The sequence below is a fragment of the Helianthus annuus genome, chromosome 10 (assembly GCF_002127325.2).
Source record: "Helianthus annuus cultivar XRQ/B chromosome 10, HanXRQr2.0-SUNRISE, whole genome shotgun sequence".
NCBI lineage: Eukaryota > Viridiplantae > Streptophyta > Magnoliopsida > Asterales > Asteraceae > Helianthus > Helianthus annuus.
This window is the reverse complement of record NC_035442.2, coordinates 47,050,069-47,055,760: the sequence shown is the minus strand read 5'-3', so window position 1 is coordinate 47,055,760 and position 5,692 is coordinate 47,050,069. Positions and strand designations below refer to the sequence as shown.

At 39.0% G+C, this 5,692-nt stretch overlaps 1 long non-coding RNA gene across 1 annotated transcript; it reads left to right on the top strand.

Moving 5' to 3' along the window:
• Positions 1-3,114: 3,114 nt before the first annotated feature.
• LOC118483052 lies at positions 3,115-5,204 on the top strand. The gene is made up of 3 exons (XR_004869518.1): positions 3,115-3,192; positions 4,521-4,577; positions 4,982-5,204. It is a non-coding gene; the product is annotated as an uncharacterized LOC118483052 (long non-coding RNA).
• Positions 5,205-5,692: the final 488 nt, after the last annotated feature.

The window sequence follows — 5,692 nt, the reverse complement described above, 5'->3', positions numbered from 1 at the left end:
TCAAAAATATGCCGGATGTCGGTTCGTTTCGTCGTACAATCGTGATGTTCGCTTAATTACGACGGAAGTCGTAACGAACGCAAAAACGATCCAAATTAAGCGACGAATGGAATTTTATCATGCCAAACACTAAAATAAAATATTTTAATGTTTACATAAATTTTTGGATGTCCGGATGTATTCAGAACGTAAGTTATGCGCGAAAATGCAAACTTATGCACTTTTTGACGCTTTTAGTCCCTGAATGACCAAAAGTTTATTTTTGCGCACCAAACACCTCAAAGCCTATTTCTAAGCTATGTAAAGGATATTTAGGGCATATTTAACTTATAATCAAGTTCCGGAATGTTCGTTACCATACAAATCGGTATAGTTTCGCAATTTGACACAATTAGTCCCTACGATCGAACAAACTTGATTTCAACACACCAAACCATCCAAAACTTATTTCTATGTTATGTGGAGGTTATTTAAAGTATGTTAAGCCTATTTCACTATTCCGGAGTGTTCGTTGCATTAAACTGGTTATATTTATGCATTAGAGCGCGTATAACCTTCCAGAAAGCGATTTAAAGCTTGAAATCGAACAAGAGTTGATATGTGCAAACGATACACATATTTTTTACAAATCCCAATTATGAAATACAATATTTCATTGGTTTGGTATTTGTTTGATGATTGAAGTGACGCAGGTGTCACAGTCTCCCCTACTTTAGGAAATTTCGTCCCGAAATTTAATTTTAGGGGAAACTTGTGAAGATGACTGTGATGGTTTCGCTTTCAAATAAATCCATTGAACCCTAAGTAAAACTCTGAGCCATGTTAGGATTTTTTTTTTTTGCGAAATTGTCAACCCTCAAAGTGAAGTCCTTGTAGTAAAAAAACATGGAGTTTCGAACTATGGACGGAAGAACGTTTCTCATGAAGACTTATCATAGGAAACTTGTGTGTGTTTGAAATCAGAATTGGGGAGTGTAAGATAAAATGACATCGGTCAAAGTCCAAGACTTCTCCCGTATCATTACTCTTGTTATTATAGGTCTTAACACATGACAAAACTTCCTGTGGTTTCTGTGCACTGAATTCCATAATTATGTAGGCCTCCATGATTACATAATTCCTTGCACATTCTGCACGGTTCATTTCATAATGCGTAAGGGAAAAATCAATTGAATAAACATGAAGCGATTTGACAAGACCACCAAAGGATCTTTTTAACTAGATCAACGAACGATCTTTTTAACTAGACCAACACATGATCTTCTTAACTAGACCGTCGTACAATCTCCTTAAATAGACCACTTAAGGGATCTTTTCAACTATATCATCACATGTTTATTCCTAACCAGATTTTCAAATCATTCTGTTTAACTAGACCACTCAAGGGGTCCAATTATAGAATAGTACTTTAAAACCCAAGGGACTTTACTACAACGTTGAAGTCCATTAAGGATTTAAGATAGTACCTTTAGATATCCTACTATGAATCCCTCATATGTGATATGGAAGATTCTACAAGGATTTGGATGGATCACATAAAAACACAAAACATATAAGAAAACACATAAGCACATAATCACATAATTTGATCTTTAATTTGTTATCTTTGGTCACGGGTATTTAAAGCACACCAGGAGTCTAATCCGTGGATTTCGTTTGGCACTTTAAACATAAGAATCTAACTATGGAGATAGAAAGATCTTAATAGGAATTCGGATTTATCCTTATTGAATCGTAATATACGTATTAAGGCATACGAATAATTCAATTAAGGGCTCCGATTTGAGCGATAATCATCCATAAAGATCTAATTGTGAAGATAAAAAGATCCTATATGGATTTTGGAATTTGTGTAACGAGAGGTGTTTCGACACCTTGCACTAGGTGTGCTTAAGTCGATACACAAGGTAGAAAGTTCATGAGGTTGAGGCGCTAGATATGCCAAGGCGACATATGAAGCAAAATTTGAAGGTTGAGCAGTAGGATTTGTAACAGCTTTGCTTTGGATTGCAAAGCGGCACATGTTAACCAAATGTCCCCATCGTCCACCGTGGGTACATTTGAAACAAGGTATTTGATTCGGATGATGACGGTGGCATTGATTGCTCTAAGGAGCGGTTCCCTTGTATGGCTTCATCCCTGAGACGAGTCACGGTGATAGCTAAATCAACGGCCTTCTGGTAGTACGACGCCTAATTGATGGACAATTGCAGCACCTAGTTCGGACATTGTTGTTGCAATGAAGAAGCACCATGAAGAAAATGGGAGACATGGGAGGAAACAAGGGAAATGAAAATAGAATAACAATGCATAAAATTGCGATCATTTGTTTATTACCTAAGGCAAACAAATGAAATGGTGACTAATCAAAGTAAATGGGTCAATATAATGTATCGCGAAGACATGCTCGCCTATAAGTGGATACTCACCCTAAGAGTTCCCAGGTAAGAGTGACTGGTCCGATACTGCGGATTTGTACCAACACTCTAGCCTTAGACAGAAGACTCAGGGTACAGGCACCCACCCTTCCAGTTTGCACGTGTTCACATTATTTAGACCAAACTTTGATAGGATTTTGAAAACTTAAAGGGTTCAAAACCTTATAATAAATCATCCTAGAACATATGATTGGTTTTCAAAGCGGAAATGAAATTTGTGTTCTTATTGTGGTTGTCACCCAAGGATAAGTGACGGTATTGTTTTAAAACTAAACACAAGATATGTGGCACCTGAAGAGAATCTGCAGCAATCTAAATCTATCACTTCATCTCTTTGCGCTTATTTATCAAATTTCGGGACGAAATTCTTTCAAGTTGGGGATGATGTGATAACCCGAACTTTCAAGGTCAATGGCGATTATAATTCTGTTAAACTAAACCTTGACGTATAATAACTCCGTTAAACTTAAATTGTAACGTACGACAACTCGGTTAAGTATTAGGCCGCCACCATAGTCTTACATAAACCACTTGGCCCAATTCGTTATGTTACTTTTTCATGTTTGAAACAATTCGGCCCAATCCCTTTTCCTCTTTTTATACGTTAGTTGTGTGTGTTGTATGCCAATTAGTTAAAAACCCTAAACACTCCCATTCATCCAAGTGACTATGCGGCAGGAGACCCCCCCCCCCCCCCGGTCGAAACCCTTCCTCTTGAAGATCATATCTTGTGCCTAGCCCTATTCATAGCCTGGTTAGTTATAGCATCTTGTTTCTTATATGTATATATTGACCGATTGCACATCTTGTTGGAAATAATAATAATACTTGACCGATTGCACATTAATATTTGTTGGTATGCATGACAAACTGCTGTGTGACTAGTCAATGATTAGAGTGTAGGTATATTTAAATAAATGTCTGCAATCATCGACTGACATGAGGGAAAATGGATGCACATGATCTAGGTTATAATATGCTAGTAAATAGATACACATGAGTTATAAATGTTCATGGTTATTTGTGCTAAATGATTGTGTCGGTTGAGTGGAGGAACAATTGTCAGGTTATATTATGACTTAAAATCCATGAAACTTAGTTGATAACTAATTTATTAGGATGTTTTGAATGTGAAAATACAAGACTTGATTGCCTGTTTGACATTCAACTATTAAACCATAACCATATATCATGAATCTGGGCCGAAGGTCTTAATGGGTCACACCATCAGTCCACACCCACGGGATTTGGGCCCTTTTGTGAAATAAACTGTAGCAGCAAACTGGGCCGCACACTCGGGAGGGCCTGGGGTGCATCTGGGCCAAGGATCCAGCTTCAACTGAGTGGGTTTCGGGCTGACTAAGTTGGGCCGCGTGAGGGTTAAAAGTCCACGAGTAATTGGTGTTCGGTTTGGGTTTGGACTCTATACATTGGGTCGGGTAGGGTGTTAACGGTTGGTCTGTATATATACCCGATTGGGCCGCACTAGTCTTGCCAAAATAGTATTTGTGTTAATTCGTTGTACATGTCTGATCGCATATATTTAATGGCTGGCCCCACCATCTGTTAACACACTTGTTGTTGGTCGCCCAATGGTTTGCAAATCGCACACTATTCTTTTCTTTTAAGAATATAGAGACCATTAATGGACATCACACGCATTGGGCAAGACAGGCCCATTGGTTGGAACGCAGTTGGGCTTCACAAGTGTAAGAGCCCACGTTAAAGGAAGAGTCTTGGTCTGAATGGGCCATGCATTAATTAGTTACTGGTAGGAACGGAAGTTGTGACATGAATGGGAATGTATGCTAACTGTCTAATTGGTGTTACTAGATGGTGTGTAGAGAATGCAATATGTTGATTTTGTGAAACATGTGAAGCATGTATTGATGATGCGAACTTGAGTATGACTTGAACATCTGTTATCTGTTATGTGATAACCATGAAGTATTATGTACATGATTAACTGTTTTGACTAGTATTATGTGGGGTGTATTCCTAGTACACGATTAATGCAATATGTGCGAAGAATATGTGATCTTTGTGTTAACAAAACTAATTTATCATTGGTAACCACGATAGGATTTGGTTGACCAACTTGGAACGGGTAACGTAACGTAGCATACCGAGCAGTCTAAGGTGAGTTCACTACATTCGAGCATGCGTCCCAGTGGTTGGGGACAGTCAGTGGGTATTCCATGGGGGGAATAAGGCTTTGGGTAAAAACGAGTATATTGGTTAATGATCTCACCTATCATCTTTTGTAAGTCCCTCATCGGGTATTAGTTAGTAGCGCTACTTAGGTTTGGCACCCTCACCCCGTGCCTGTAGAGGACGGAGGTGAACTAATGACCCAGTCTGGCCCAGTACTAGATAGGAGTACGTGGGAAGGGCAGTCCGTGAGCCGTCCGTGTTTGGAAATGAGATATTAACAATATTACTTGCAGTGGTTATTGGACGGTTTTACACACAACGGGTAATAAACGTTTTCTAAAACTGTGAACTCGCCAGCTTTGTCTGATACGCGTGTTACATGCTCGCAGGTCGTTAGGTATCTTGGAAGTGGGAAGCTTGCTATCTGGGAGTGCTGGAGTGGTCATGGATCGAGGCTCTTGGATTAAAATACACTTAATACATTGGTTTTTAAGCGTTGTTACGAAACAAATGTTAAACAACTTGTTACATGCTTCCGCTACATAACTTTTGAGAATTAATATTATGTTGACAACTTATGTGAGTAAATTAATGTCATGATTTATTTAAATATTTATCATTGGTTCAATGTGATTGGTGGCTCGAACTCTGATGCGTAACACGCCTCGCGGGGTTTCCGAAGGTGGAATTTTGGGGTTGTTACAGTTGGTATCAGAGCCACTGGTTATAGTGAACTAGGTTTTAAAACGATTCGTAAAACCAGACTATAACCGAACAACTTCGAAAATCGATCATGACACTCAGCACCAGATTGCAAGGTTCGATTCTCTCTCACTTTATACAGTACTTACTTAGCAGTCGCACACCCACAACGTATGTGAACTAAAACATTTAACACCATAGTGACTTGATAGTGTGACACTACTCTCCGACTCATGTAAACCATAGAACTGTGATATCATCTGTTGTGTTGTTTGAACGGGGGGAACTATGAGCGCGAGCTAAGAAGCACTGAGATAAGCATGCAAATTGCCTTATTATTATGGGTGCACACTTAATAATAACGCGGGGTGCATGCAAGTCCCAGTGAGACTTATCGA